Source organism: Dipteris shenzhenensis, chromosome 22, assembly GCF_047967505.1.
Source record: "Dipteris shenzhenensis isolate YYH24624 ecotype China chromosome 22, Dip_SZ_1.0, whole genome shotgun sequence".
NCBI classification, from domain to species: Eukaryota; Viridiplantae; Streptophyta; class Polypodiopsida; order Gleicheniales; family Dipteridaceae; genus Dipteris; species Dipteris shenzhenensis.
In genome coordinates, this window is record NC_141617.1 from 23,778,914 (window position 1) to 23,795,037 (window position 16,124).

The following is a 16,124-nucleotide window of genomic DNA, read 5'->3' on the forward strand; positions in this document are numbered from 1 at the left end:
GAAAGATTGACACCATACTTACTTCTCATAGTATGGCATAAAGACAAGTAGTATGCCATCCAAGTCTAAAGGTTGTAGAATTGAACAAACATCATCTACTGTCTTCTTGGTATCACTAAGTACAGCTGAAAGAAGAGAATCGAGCATACAGACGCGATTCTGTACTGATCTAGGAAAATGAGATATAACCGTACTACTGCAGCAATAAATAAACAAATGTTAGAAGCAGATTGAATCAAATGATTGAAGTATCAAGTCAAGAGATGTTCATATCAAACCTGAGGATGGCCATCATGACTTTGTCATTAGCCTCTTTCAAAGGGTCGGAGAGGATTGTAACTTCCTCGCTACCAAAAGTCAAAACACGAGGTTGCTTGCTAATGATGACCTTAACCTCAGAAGAGCTCCCCATTTCGTCCAATACAGCGGTTACATCAGGACAACTTATGGGCGTAGCAACCAATGTTTCCTCTGGATGCTCCACCACGTTATCAATAAATGCCTTAATGATAGATGACATAAATGCCTGCAGATGCAAGTCTGTATATGTGGACAATGAGGTTTCACCGCCTCTCAAATCAAAAATTTGAGCAAGGAGCAAGAAGCAGTTATATCCAACTCTCCACCCACAACTGTGGTCATCATTCTGCTTCGCTGCAGGGCATGTTACATACTCTATTTGATCTTCCAAGTCACCCTCCATTTGCATAAGTGCATCTATAGCACTTACCAACTTTCGAGCAGATCTACACATCAAAATAGAAAACATAAATGAATGTGTGTATTGCATAGGATGCATCTCATTGACATAATTATGACACAAGTAGGTTATACTTACTCTGACACACTGCCATGGATAGATGCTATTGAATTGACAAAGAAGCATTGCTTGGCTAAGATGTCCACAATTACCAAGCTCCAATGCAAGCTGCATTATCAATTAAGAATAATTATTATTTGATATAATCCTCCACAATGTAAGAGATAAGCTAGGTAGGGATTGATACTCACTCTTCGTGATATGCGGTAAAGATAACTCGCGCCGCAGTCAAATCAATAGGTTGCAACCACTTAAAAATGTCATCTATGGTCTTCTCCTTATTGCTAAGTACACTAGAAACAAGAGGATCGACCATATATGCACATCTTTGTATATATAGCGGAAGCTGTTGTAAAACCATACTGCAATAAAAAGAAAAGAATATTAGTTCATTTGATCCAATGGAAATACAAAAGCATAAAGTCAGTAAAAAGTTTGTGTCAAACCTGAGAATGGCTATTATAACCTTGTCATTGACCTCTTTCTTGAAGTTTATGAGGATTGAAATATCCTCTTCATCGAATATAAAAGTAAGAGGTTGTTCTCGAACTTGAAACCTAACTTGAAATGACTTCTCCATTTGCTGCAATGTATGATTATTTTCTAGAGTCATCCCCGATGGATAGCCAGAGCAGCTTTGCTTTCTTGAGATGAGCTTTCATGATTCTCTGCTCCAACTATGTCCTCCTCATCCTCCTCCTCTCCCTTCTCCTATAAAAGGATAAAATAATTATGAGATTCAAAATTTTAAATTAATTATAAATTTAAAAAGACCTTTAAATGAATAAAGAAAATTAAACATAAGTCTTCATACCTCTACATATCTTCGTGGTCATTTATGTAACCTTCAGAGGCAAGGTCAGTGTCATATCCATCTTCCTCTGCTTCCTTGCTATTGCTGGTATCCTCACTATTATATCCAGAGCTTTGATCATTTTCATCATCTTTCTTGCTCTCATCGTACATGATCTGCTCTATGTCATCCTCTTCATGTGAGATCGGACCTTTCTTATCAAACTTTATTGTGAGAGAAGCCATGGTATCAAGGTATTCCAAGCAAGCAGGGCTCTCAATAATATTTACATTGTGTCCTTTTCTGATAAGAGCTTCGAACAGATGTCCCATTCGGCACAATGTGACTTCCCATCCAGGCGGTAGCAAAAATTCCATCATACTAATTAAAAGATCAGCACTTTTTGCTGGCCTTTCATAGTGATTTGCATTGCGATGGAGGGGACTTGGAGCTTCATGCTCTTCCAGCAGTAGTTGCAATCTCTTTGCATTCCCTCTTATATTGTTTTGTAAGGAGTGATCATTATAAGGGCTCTTCATGCACAAGAAAAAGGTTTCCAGACTCTGTATCTTGAGACCGCATTCTCTCTTGTCCCTTTTTCTTGAGTATATCCCATTGTAAATCTTGAGCTCATTGCCATATTGTTTTTCTAGGGTAGCAGACATTTGTTCCTTGTCATCTTTATCAGCAAATATGACTATATTACATTGTCCCACTCTACCAATGGTGGTATGTAATATTCTGTCAAGGAGTGGACGGATGTCATCCGCTGATATTTCATAGACAAAGAAAAGCTGAGGTCTCTCCCAAGCAGTGTCGTCGGACAAAAAATCACTCAATGAAACTCCCTTGCACTCAACACTCTTTCCAGACTCTGAAATGATTTCATGTATGAAATAAAAGCCCTTGTTCAAAGTCTTTTCTTTTCTGAGAGTGTGGTTATTGATGACTTTTTGTGCATATGCATACACATTTTCCGGAATGTCATTTCTCATAGAGGGAGTAATTTCAGATCCATCATCTTCTACCTTCACCCATTTATGCGCCCAAGCCTTCTGTTTAGCTGACGGTAAAGCTGATGCCATCTGCCTCACAATGTTATGATCAATTTTACATTGGCTGATTGGAATATTTTTTTCTCCCAATAAATATTCAATTGCACTCTTTACTGCATCACGCTTCACCTGTTGGATGATGTTATCTTCCATGCAATGATCTTTATCCTTTTTGCCAAAAAACCATTCTTTTGACATTAATTTCTCTGCAGCAAGACTTGCGTATTTATCTGGTAGGTTTCTTAAAGGCCTCCACATCCGAGCTGTCATCTCTTTTTTCTCAATCTTCTTTGCCTTCTCTTTAATCAATGATGGAGCCTCATATGTAACATCTCCTTTCTCACATGCAAGACACACGTCTTTGATCTGATGAAAAACTTCATCACTACGGAAAAGTATGCTTGTGTAGTCTTGATACCTATCCCTTACTGTCTTGAAGCTTGTAATCACCTCAGCTCTTTCTTGCTTTCCCCTTGGTACAATGGCACTCAAGCATGTGTAGAAGTCAACAAGATTATCCGCTTCCACTTTAGTTGCAGTTCTTTTGAGAGTGGTCAAAGGAGAATTAAAAGTTTTCCATATGGTCCTAGCTTTGAGCAACATCTCTGAAGTGGAGGTGATTTTTCGTAGTGCATAAATGTCATGATTAAGTCTTTCCGACTCAATCAAATATTTCTTCTCGTTCTTGAAGATACAGATGCATGCAGAATAGTAGTGAAATTGAGGCACACTCGCGAAAGTTTGATAAGTAATTTCTCCTTTCTTGTATGCATCTCTAGAGTGCTCATTACAAGCATAGGCATAGTGCTGACCATCTATTGCCTCAAATGTACAATGAGCTAAGAAATTTCTCTTGGCATCCCTTATATGTCGTTCTGGATCATTCACTGAACTCTGTCCTTCTTGAAGTGAGGGAACTTGTTTTCCGAGGAACTTAGTGAATTGCATCTCAAAATCTATAGGTTGAGAGAAATTGATGGATTGACTATAATCTCCCATGACTGGCCAAAATGTTATTGGACGGAGTACCAAATTAGAAACAACTGGTTTTTTTCCATCAATCAAAGCCTGAAAAATCTTTTCAGCATAGGCTGTATCTAAGGTCCTGCTGTTGGTGAAGACACTTGCTTTGACCACTGATGAAGCATGTATAACTTGAGTCTTCTGGCCCCATATATATCCTGGATCCTCATCTGTCACAGCCTCATTCAAGCGAAGATTTAGGTTCTTCATTGATAACATTTCTGCTTCTAGATCTGACTCCATTTCAAGACCCTCCGCATCCTCTTCATGTTCTTCCTCTTCTCTTCTTTGCCCTTTCTTTGTATATGAACGACCTCTTTTTCCAGTTATAGGACTTGGAACTGTAGCTCGTGAAGTACTTGCCTTTTGCATTTGACGTCGAGGTTTATTTTTTAGGGGCTCAATGTGAACTGCTTTAGATCGCCCTACTTCTTCTTCTATTGCCTCAACTTCAGGTATACTTAAGGGCTTCACTTGTTCTGTTATTCCATCAACTTCATGAGTTACACCATCTAAGTGAGTAATACCATGAACAAGAGATGTGTGTGCATGTCCTGTCTTATCTGATGCATGTCGTGTCTCACTCAATTCAATTTCTGTCTGAGATGCATGTGCATGTCCGGTCTCCACCAATTCAATTCCTGTCTCAGATGTAGATCCCTTGTAAGCATCCACGTGTACAAGACCCTCGTCCATTGCTACAATGTGTTCTATCTCATCCACTCCACTTCCTCTCTCATTTGTATTACCATGAACCAAATCTACATGGCGTGTCTCATCACTTCCTTTCTCATGTGTGGATTCTTGCACCTTAGGTCCCTCCAATGAAGTTGAACCTTGTTGGATGACACCCTGAAAGTATTCAAGGATAATCTTTGACTGCATTTTTCTTGCTTCCTCAATGGGAAATTCCTCCCACACATGTTGAAGGATCTCCAATGCAGGAACCAATTCAGGAAATCTAGGTGCTTTTGGCGGCGGCATCACAAAGTGCATTGCATCTTTCTTAGAAAGAAGAAACGATCTGTTGCTCATTCTTGACTTTGTGTAAATCATCATTGTAGTGCTGTCTTTTTCAATTTTTATTCCTACTAAGGTGCCCCCTTGAATCAAATTGCTCTTGGAGAAAGATACATTTGATGCGCACTCATCTTTCTCCAACTCTCTCTTTGTCATCACTAGAATGAGATTTCCTTTACTTAAGACCAAGAACCATGCTTTCTTTGTTGTGTCAACAACTGTCCAGTTTGTGAAGTCCTTTGGGGCATAAATTCTTCCATTGTATTTCAGTGACATACCATTGACAAATGCTGTAGCCTCAAGATCCATCCTGTATTCAAGCACAACACAAATTTTAAGTACTTTGACAAACTACAATTACTTTGAAAAATCAAAAGTACAATGAGTCCCATTAATACACCTCCAGTTTGTATTCTTCCCAATCATATAAGTATCAATTTCATGCTTTGGGAATAGCCTAAAAGGCTTTACAAGGCTTAGAGCATAAATGCTTTGGGAATAGCCTAAAAGGCTTTACAAGGCTTAGAGCATAAATGCTTTGGGAATAGCCTAAAAGGCTTTACAAGGCTTAGAGCATAAATGTGAAAAAAAATAAGGATTTACAATGATCTCTGAATACAAATTTGAAGTTTGTCATATATAAGTACAAAATGCTCTGTCAACTCCCGCAACTGATATAAGTGTAAAATGCTCTGTCAACTTCCACAACTGTAATCTGTCATGTCCACTGATACAACTTTCAATCATCTTGAAAGTTTAAAAACCTTAATCGTTGCTTAAATGGTAGGGTTGTTGTGTCTGTGAAACCGAATGTGAATGTGAACGAATGGACTGACTCCGATTAGGAACTAGTCGGGAAATTTTGAGCATGGCTTTGATTGGTTTTTTTGGAGTTCTCTCCTCTAAGGACAAACTAATCTATGCTAATCTAGACTACACCAACCGTCGAAGCGAAGAAAAGCAAGAAATAATTTCTTTTCCATTGTTCTTTTTAATATCCTTAGGTTGCGAATTAAAAGCAAAAAATAATCTTTCCATTATTCTTTTTAATACACTAAGGTTGTGAGTTTAAAAAAGATAAAATTTATATTTTATCTTTTTTAAACTCACACCCCTTTCTCTCTCTCTCTCCCCCCCTTCTCTCCCCCCCTTCTCTCTCGCTGCCGCCCTCATCCTCCCACCCCACCTTCCCCATTCTCACTCCCACGCCCACGTCCATTCTTTCACCTTCCCCATTCCCACTCCCTCTCCCACTCCCATCCTCCCACCACTTTCTCTCTCTCTCCCCCCCCATTCTCTCTCGTTGCCGCGGCAGCGACCCCCCCTTCTCTCTCTCTCTCTTCTCCTTCTCATTTTAAAAAAGATAAAATTTATATTTTCAAAAACTAATTTACTTACAACTCATAAGAATTGAACATTCACATTATCCTCCCACCCCTTTCTCTCTCTCTCCCCCCCCATTCTCTCTCGCTGCCGCGGCAGCGACCCCCCCTTCTCTCTCTCTCTCTTCTCCTTCTCATTTTAAAAAAGATAAAATTTATATTTAATTTACTTACAACTCATAAGAATTGAACATTCACATTAATAAGAAGTTAAAATCTTAATAAATTTGAATTTATATAATAAAAACTATAAAGTAGTTTAACTTAAAGTTTATGAAAAAATAACGTAAAATAAAGAAAACAAGACTTAAAATTAAAAATTTAATATTAACCTAGAAGAATATATTAATTCTCCCTAAAAAGAAATAAATTAAAGTAATAATAACGAATATTCTCCCTAAAAAGAAATAAATTAAAGTAATAATAACGAATGTAAGTTAAACTACTTTTAAAATTTTAATTTAAAATGTAATAAAATTAAAATTATACTCTTTATATTCCAAAACAAAATGCATTATAGTCTAAATTAAACTAGTAAATTAAAAATGAAAGTGAAACTCATTTTAAATTCAAAAACAAAGAAAAATTTAAAATTGAAGTTTCTACAAGTTTTGCTTTTAGCATACATTTGTCTTTTCACATCCAGGGGTTTGTCTTTTGAAACACAAGGTTGTCTTTTATCACAATTTTCACATCCACGCGTTTGTCTTTTGAAACACAAGGTTGTCTTTTATCACAATTTTCACATCCACGCGTTTGTCTTTTGAAACACAAGGTTGTCTTTTATCACAATTTTCAAGTTTTCACACGTTTGTCTTTTCAAACACAAGGATTCAAGTGAGAAATTTTGAAATTCTAGTTTCCACACGTTTCTCTTTTCAAACACCAAGGTTTGTCTTTTCAAACACAAGGATTCATAGTTTAAAAAAAGGCGGGAAATTTTGAAATTCTAGTTTCCACACGTTTCTTTTTCAAACACCAAGGTTTATAGTTTTGTTTGTTTAAGTTTCGACTAAATCACACACCAATCTTCTCTAATATGCCTCATTGATCGTAGCTCCCAAATTCTTCCATCAAAACATCTCTCCTTTATCTCTTCTTGATCGTCGCCCACTCATTTTTTCTCCTCATTGGTAAGATTTTTTATCTCGATCGTACTTTCTCTTGTGCCCTTTCTCTCTAAATTTTCATCAAACACCAAGGTTTATAGTTTTGTTTGTTTAAGTTTAGACTAAATCACATACCAATCTCCTCTCATATGCCTCATTGATCGTAGCTTCTTCATCTTGTCTAGATCGTCGCCCACTCATTTCTCCTCTTCATTGGTAAGATTTTCTATCTCGATCTCTTCATCTTGTCTCGATCGTCGCCCACTCATTTCTCCTCTTCATTGGTAAGATTTTCTATCTCGATCGTACTTTCTCGTGTCCTCCCTCTCTAAATTTTCATCTCTCTCACTCTTCTCTCTCTCTCTTTCCTCTCCGCTCTAGTCTACGTTTCCTCTCATCTTAGTCTACTCTCTCCCCTCCTCTTCATTTTCCCTCTCTCTCTCTCTCTTCCTTTCTCCTCACCTTTTTCCTCTCTCTCACTTGCGCTCCCCACTCTCCTCTCCACTCTCTCTCTCACTTGCCGCGATCTCCCCCCCCATCCCCTCTCTCTCTCTCCTCCCCCTCTCTCTCTCTCTCTCCACCCCTCCCTCTCTTTCGCTGCCGCGGCAGCGGCCCCTCCCCTCCTCTCTCTCTCTCCCTCCCCCTCTCTCTCGCATCTCCCCCCTACTCTCTCTCCCCCCCCCTCCTCTCTCGCTGCCGCGGTAGTGGCTCCCCCTCTCTCTTCCCTCTCCCCACCCCTTCCCTCTCCCCCTCTCCCCCTCTCTCTCTCCCTCCCCTCTCTCTCGCTACCCCCCTTCTCTCTCTCCCCCCCCCTCCCTCTCTCGCTGCCGCGGTAGCGGCCGCGGCCCCCCCCTTCTCTCTCTCTCCCCCTCCACTCTCTCGCTCCCTCCGCCCCCTCCCCCCTTCCCTCTCCCCCCCTCCCCCTATCTCGCTGCCGCGGCAGCGGCCGTGCCCCCCCCCCCTTCTCTCTCTCTCCCCCTTCCCTCTCTCTCGCTGCCCCCGGCCCCTCCCCCCTTCCCTCTCCCCCCCCTCCCCCTCTCTCGCTGCCGCGGCAGTGGCCGCGGCCCCCCCCCTTCCCTCTCCCCCCTTCCCTCTCGCTCCCCCCTTCCCTCTCCCCCCCCTCCCCCTCTCTCGCTGCCGCGGCAGCGGCCGCGGCCCCCCCCTTTCCCTCTCCCCCCTCTCTCGCTCCCCCGGCCCCCCCCCTTCTCTCTCTCTCCCCCTTCCCTCTCTCTCGCTGCCCCTGGCCCCTCCCCCCTTCCCTCACCCCCCCCTCCCCCTCTCTCGCGGCCGCGGCCCCCCCCTTCCCTCTCCCCCCTCTCTCGCTCCCCCCTTCCCTCTCCCCCCCCTCCCCCTCTCTCGCTACCGCGGCAGCGGCCGCGGCCCCCCCCCTTTCTCTCTCTCCTCGCCTCCCTTTTCCCCCCCCCCCTTCTCTCTCCCCTCCCCTCCCTCTCTCGCTGCCGCTGCCGCGGCAGCGGCCCCCCCCCCCTCTCTCTCTTCCCCCCCTTCCCTCTCTCCTCCCTCCCTTTCCCCCCCCCCCTTCTCTCTCCCCTCCCCTCCCTCTCTCGCTGCCGCGGCAAAGCGGCCCCCCCCCCCTCTCTCTCTCTTCCCCCCCCTTCCCTCTCGCTGCTCCCTCTCCCCCCCTCCCCCTCTCTCGCTGCCGCGGCAGCGGCCGCGGCCCCCCCCCTTTCTCTCTCTCCTCGCCTCCCTTTCCCCCCCCCTTCTCTCTCCCCTCCCCTCCCTCTCTCGCTGCCGCTGCCGCGGCAGCGGCCCCCCCCCTCTCTCTCTCTTCCCCCCCCTTCCCTCTCTCCTCCCCTCCCTTTCCCCCCCCCTTCTCTCTCCCCTCCCCTCCCTCTCTCGCTGCCGCTGCCGCGGCAGCGGCCCCCCCCTTCTCTCTCTCTTCCCCCCCCTTCCCTCTCGCTGCCCCCTCTCTCCCCCCCTTCCCTCTCGCCCCCCTCCCCCTCTCTTGCTACCGCTGCCGCGGCAGCGGCCCCCTCCCTCCCCTCTCCCCCCTCCCCCTCTCTCGCTGCGGCGGCAGCGGCAGCGGCCCCCTCCCCTCCCTCTCCCTCCTCCCCCCCTTGCCCCGCCCCCCCCCCTTCCTCTCCCTCTCCCCCCCCTCCCCCTCTCTCGCTGCCGCTGCCGCGGCAGCGGCCCCCTCCCCTCCCTCTCCACCCTCGCCTCCCCTCCCTCTTCCCCCTCTCTATCCCCGCCCCCCTCCCTCTCTCGCCGCCCCCCCTCTCTCCCCTCCCCTCCCTCCCCCCCTCTGCGTTGCCGCGGCAGCGGCCTCCCCCTCCCCTCTCTCTCTCCCCCCCCTCGCTGCTTCTCCCCTCTCTCCCCTCTCTTTCCCCCTTCCCCCTTCTCTCCCCCCTCCCTTTCTCTCCCCTCTCTTTCCCCCCCTTCTCTCGTCTCTCTCCCTCTCTCTTTCTTTCTCTCTTTTGCTGCCGAGGCAGCAAGACTCTCTCTCTTCTTTTCTCTCTCTAAAAATCTATCCTTCAAAAATTTCAAAGAATACAAATTTTAAAAACAGTACCTGGAAAAAAGTTTAAATCGATGCTTGTGCTTGCTTGTGCTTGCTTTTGCTCTTCCTCCTCTTTTTGCTTCTCCTCTTGCTCTTCTTTGTTGAAATGAGAGAAACAATGAGAGAAGGAGAGTATATATAAGAAAAACTAGGGTTTTGAGTGCTTCTCTCTCATTGGTCCTTCTATAACATTATCTCCTCTCCCATTGGCCTCTCTATTAGATTATCTTCTCTCTCTCTCCCACCCACTCCCATCCTCCCACCCCACTCTCACTCCCATCCTCCCACCCCACCTCCCCATTATCACTCCCACGCCCACGCCCATTCTTTCACCTTCCCCATTTCCACTCCCTCTCCCACTCCCATCCTCCCACCCCACCCCTCCCACTCCCACCCTCACTCCACCCCCACCTCCCCCATCCCCACTCCCACTCCCACTCCCACTCCCATTCTCCCACCCACTCACATCCTCCCACCTACACGTCTCACTCCCACTCCCATCCTCCCACCCCCACCCCTCCCCCCCCATTCCCACTCCCACTCCCATTCTCCCACCCTTATCCTCCCACCTCACCCCTCCCACTCCCCATCCTCCCACTCCCATTTTCCCACCCCCCCACCTCCCCCATTCCCACTCCCACTCCCATTTTCCCACCCCCCCCACCTCCCCCACTCCCACTCCCTCCCCCATCCTCCCACCCCACCCCTCCCACTTCCACCCCCACCTCCCCCATTCCCACTCCCATCCTCCCACCTCACCCCTCCCACTTCCACCCCCACCTCCCCCATTCCCACTCCCTCTCCCACTCCCATCCTCCCACTCCCACTCCCCACCCCACCCCTTCCACTCCCACTCCCATCCTCCCATCCTCCCACCCTCACCCCACCCCCACCTCCCCCATTCCCACTCCCACTCCCACTCCCACTCCCATTCTCCCACCCCCACCTCCCCCATTCCCACTCCCTCTCCCACTCCCACTCCCACTCCCATTCTTCGACCCCCACCCCCACCGCCCCCATTCCCACTCCCTCTCCCACTCTCCCTTTCTCCCACTACCACCCTCCCACACTCCCTTTCTCCACTTTCCCACTCTCCCTTTCTCCCACTACCACCCTCCCAACTATCAATTCCACTATTACTTATAAATTCTAATTAAAACTATTACTTAAATAAATGATATTACTTGAAAACACTCATAGGATTTAAGGTTTAGGATTTCGTGGTTTGGGTTTAGGATTTGGGGTTTGGTGAGTTAGGGTTTAGGGTTTAGGGTTCAAGGTTTGAGGGTTAGGGTTTGGGGGTTAGGGTTTAGAGTTTGGTGGTTTAGGGTTTAGGGTTTAGGGGTTAGGGTTTAGGATTTAGGGTTTGGGGGTTAGGGTTTAGGGTTTGGGGTTTAGGGTTTAGGGTTTGGGGTTTAGGGTTTGGGAGTTAGGGTTTAGGGTTTGAGAGTTAGGGTTTAGGGTTTAGGGTTCAGGGTTTGGGGTTTAGGGTTTGGGTTTTGGGAGTTAGGGTTTAGGGTTTAGGGTTTGGGATTTAGGGTTTAGGGTTTAGGGTTTAGGAGTTAGGGTTTAGGGTTTAGGGTTTAGGGTTTGGGGGTTAGGGTTTGGGGTTTGGGGGTTAGGGTTTGGGGGTTAGGGTTAAGGGCTTAGGGTTTAGGAGTTAGGGTTTAGAGTTTAGGGTTTGGGGGTTAGGGTTAAGGGTTTAGGGTTTAGGGTTTCGGGTTTGGGAGTTAGGGTTTGGGGTTTGGGGTTTGGGAGTTAGGGTTTAGGGTTTAGGGTTTGGGAGTTAGGGTTTAGGGTTTAGGGTTTAGGAGTTAGGGTTTAAGGTTTGGGGTTTAGGGTTTAGGGTTTGGGAGTTAGGGTTTGGGGTTTGGGGGTTAGGGTTTAGGGTTTGGGGTTTGGGGGTTAGGGTTTAGGGTTTAGGGTTGTTATTGGTTAGGATTTAGGGTTGTTTTGGTTTACGGTTTAGGGTTTAGGGTTTATGGTTGTTATTGGTTAGTGTCTAATTAAATTTTCAAACACGTTCTGGATTTTTAAATGATTAATAAAGTAGATTATTGAGAAGAGACTATTGTTCTTTATAATGGTTGTTACAGCTTGTTTGCAGAGGAAACTCACAAAGGAGATGGCTACAAAATTTATTCCGGGGATGGAGGTGATTTTATGTTGCAAAAGAGAAGTAGTTGCATTTGCTACAATCCATGAAAGTGATCCAAATTCTATTTGTCACTTTAGAAGACTTGGCGAAGATAAGGTAGCGGTTATCGTATCAAGGATTCTTAGTGCACATGTTGAGCTAAAGCATAAGTGTGGGGATATGGAAATCCTTGGAGATGTTATGCCCTATAATACTTCCAACAAAGCATTTATTGCATGGGACAGAGATGAGACTTATCCAACACATGTCATCAGGAATACAAAGTGCATATCTTTGGATTTTAGAGTGGGAGATATTTTACAAATGTTATCATTTACAAATAAGTATGTAGCAGAAGGTCAAGTCTTGGGATTTGAACAAGTTGAACACTGGACATTTGCGCAGATGAGAATTCAAAAAGTTACTGATGATGGTATGGATGATAACTCAATGTCATTGGATGGTCCCTACTATGAGGTAGGTAAGGATTTGAGATGGAGCATGCAATTTTTAAAGATTGGAAAGACTCGGCATGTGGTTTTTAATGATAAACATAATGTATACTACAACATCAAAGAATTGAAAGAATATGCCAATGTACCAAGCTCTATTCCTTCAGAGATGGATGATTCCAATGCACTCAACTATAGCACTGACGTCTTATCAGAAGTCGATGAGTTCATTGGTACCGAGAAAGAAAAATATTTCACAAGTGATGCCTTATCCGGGGTGGATGAGTTCATGCACATTGAGAACTTGGGCAAAGATGTGAAAAGTGTTATATCTTCAAGCATGGATGGCTTCATGGATACTGATAAAGTTCTTGGAGTCAAAGCAGGTAACTATGGAATTATGGAAATCATGCACGATAGTATAATGAGTGATGTTCTCTCTGGAGTAGAGGAGTTTCAAGACTACGGAGTTATGAAATCCATAGAAAGTGCATCAATGAGCGATGTTCTCTCAGGAATAGATGAGTTTGAAGATCATTCTGGACAGTCTATCACCACTGACTATGGAGTTATGAAATCCATAGAAAGTGCATCAATGAGTGATGTTCTCTCAGGAATAGATGAGTTTGAAGATCATTCGGGACACTCTAATGCCATTGTGACAAGTGGTTCTACGATTGTATCAAAAGTAGGGATGAGATCAACAAAGGACTATTCGGTGTTTGACTTTGATTGTGAACTTGTAAATGTTACAAATGGTTTGACGAATGTATCAAAAGCAAGGATGACATCAACAAAGGAATATTCAGTATTTGACTGTCAGAGTGATAAGATCAAGGATGCAACATCTCATGAAAACAACGTGACAAATAAATCTTACAAGGAGAACTACACAAATCCAAATAAGAATGAACAGAAGGTCCCAAAACGGACATACAGATGCATGAAAAGACAACGAGTGCAGGCAGATCCAGAAAAGCAACCAAAGAGAATAAGAGTAATGAATGAAGATGTTATGCTAAAAGCAATGCGATCTACATGCTGTAAGCATACATGTATGCGATCCATTAACTTACATGACATCAAGGGTTGTAGAGAACATGTATGGCAAAGGAAAGGAAGCAGAAGAAATGAATACCTACTCACGAGATTGTCTTGCTTTCTTGTAAATGATAAGAGAAGGCGAAGTTCAGGACATCAAATAAGGCCTCTTATAAATGGAAAAAGTATATGCAATAATGCATATCGCATTATTACAGGATTATCACATGGCACATATTGGAATTTGGCTAATAAAGCAAAGTATGGAGTTAAATTTAACATTCATGGAAACATAGGAAGGCCCAAAACAAGAGCCTCAACGGTTGCGGCAACAGCAATTTTGAAAGATTACATTTATGAAAATGCTTTACCACAACCCCACCTATCAGAAATGCATCTTCCGATAGGTTTGACCAAAAAAGAAGTATTTAACTCTATTGGAGAAACACAGAGGCAAAGAGGGCATGCACCGGCATCTTTTCATACTTTGTATACTCTTTGGAAAAAAAGCTTTGGACATGTTAAAATCCCAAAGAGGCAAAAAATGTCAAAGTGCAACGACTGTGATGATCTAAAGCGAGCACTTGAGAGTGCAACATCTCCAGAACAAAAAGAAGCTTACAAAAGAAAGAGAGAATTTCATCATGGACTTGTTCGACATTCTAGAATAAAATATGCATTTTGGAAGGAGCAAGCTATTTCTCACCCAAATGAGTACATGTGCATTATTGTAGATGGTATGGATCAAAATACAACAACATTACCTCGATTCGTTAACACTCCACCTAAGCTACAAGGCAAATACTTTTTAAAGACACATCTATGTGGAGTGTTAGTGCACGGATTTAAGTTTTTTGCAGACATATGGATTGATTCCTTGCATCTACACGATAGCAATCAAGTTGTAACATCCGTTATGAAGGCAATTCACAATGTACATGCAGAAAAAGGTCGCCTACCAGCAACTTTGAGAATACAAGCAGACAATTGTGGACGAGAGAATAAGAATGTACTCTTCTTTGCATTTTGCTCAATGCTAATCGCTCATAGAATCTTCAATGAGATTGAAGTTGGGTTTTTGTTGGTTGGGCACACACATGAGGATATCGATCAGGTATTTAGCACAGTTTCAAGAGAACTAAAACACAAGGACATGGAGACAATGGATGACTTGATAAGAAAATGCGGGAGGCAAGTTGGTGGCCGTAAGGAAGGAACAATATGCTCAATGGTTGAGAGGATGTATGATTGGAAGAGCTTTATTCTACCTTTCATACAAAAAGGTGGTGATGCCCTGATTGGTCATAGCGCTCCACACTATTTTTGATTTTTCTTAAAGGATGAAAAACCAGTGATGCAATGGCAACACTATTCTCTTGATACAAAATGGGAACCTGAAGAACCTTACTCTCTCTTAACTTCAATCCCGAGCAAAGAAATGCATCCAACATGGGCTCCTATAAAAGAATTCAGCGAGAAATCCAAAGGTGAAATAGAAGGCTTAAAAGCTTTTATTGCATACAAAGAGGAAATGCTCCGGAGATTTCCTGATTGGAAGCCCTCTTGGAAGGAACACACTACTGTTGTAATTAGCAAGACCTACCAATTGATAAAGGACCTTGTAAAAATGCGAGAAGATGATATTAAGGCAGAACGGCCTTTATTTTGGCCAAATGTTGGTAATGACTTGCGTCCAGCATGTGGTCTCTTTGAAAATGAGTTTGAATCGTTGCTCCCACGTCCATATTGTGGACCCAAGAAGAGAGAGTTTATGCCACAAATAGACATAGATGTCCATTGTTTTGTTGCAGTTCGACCATCGGATGATGAACATGAGAACGTGAAGTTTTGGGTTGCAAAAGTAGTTGACGTGAGCATGGATGACTGGGGGAGAGCTACAACATTTACAGCGGTATGGTATGAGCCAAGGGGCAGGAAGGAGAACCAAGATAACAGTACATTGTATAGTAGTTGTTTGAAAAAGGAATGGGTCCCAAACCATGAAGCAATTTCAAGACTTTCCATAGAGACAGTCATAGTGTCCTGGAAATCAAGGTCAAAGAAAACAAAGAAGCACATGGGGTATGATGTAGAAGACAAAATAAAATTACCGCAACCAATTATTACGCACATTACAGAGTTCACAAAGATGCTCGCCCGGGAGGAAGTAGAAGGAGATAGCGCAAATGAAGAATGCCCATGATAACACCATTCAAATATCGAGAAAGAGTGAAGGTGGTGGTGGTTGTCAGATGAGAGTGAATGAAGATGGCACCCAAGCGACAAGTGACGACAGAAAGGACATTCTGAACAAGCAAATGTTTGGATCGCTCATTTCTGTGATCATGATAGAAAAGGACATTCAAACAAGCAAATGTTTGGATCGCCCATTTGTACTAAACTCATTGTAAAGGAAAAATTAAATTATTGAAAAGGCCACAGGAGATCCTTTGTACAAAGACTCATCCAGAGCAATATTTGTTGTAAAACTTATGACATGATAATGTAAAATTGCAAGCATAGCTATTGCTACTTTTTGGAGTACAAAAGAGGCTTCCATCATGTCTCATGTGTATATAAACCTTTTAATTTCTTGAATATTCAAGAGTGTTATAGTTTTCTGCATTGAAAGTAAAAAGAGTCTTACAGGTCTCTTATGTATACATTTTTAAAATGTTGTGAATCCTCAATAGCATGGTTTTTCATGGATTTAAACTAATAACTCGGATTTTTTATTTTAAGAATATGATTCTTATAAACAAGAAATAGAAATTTAG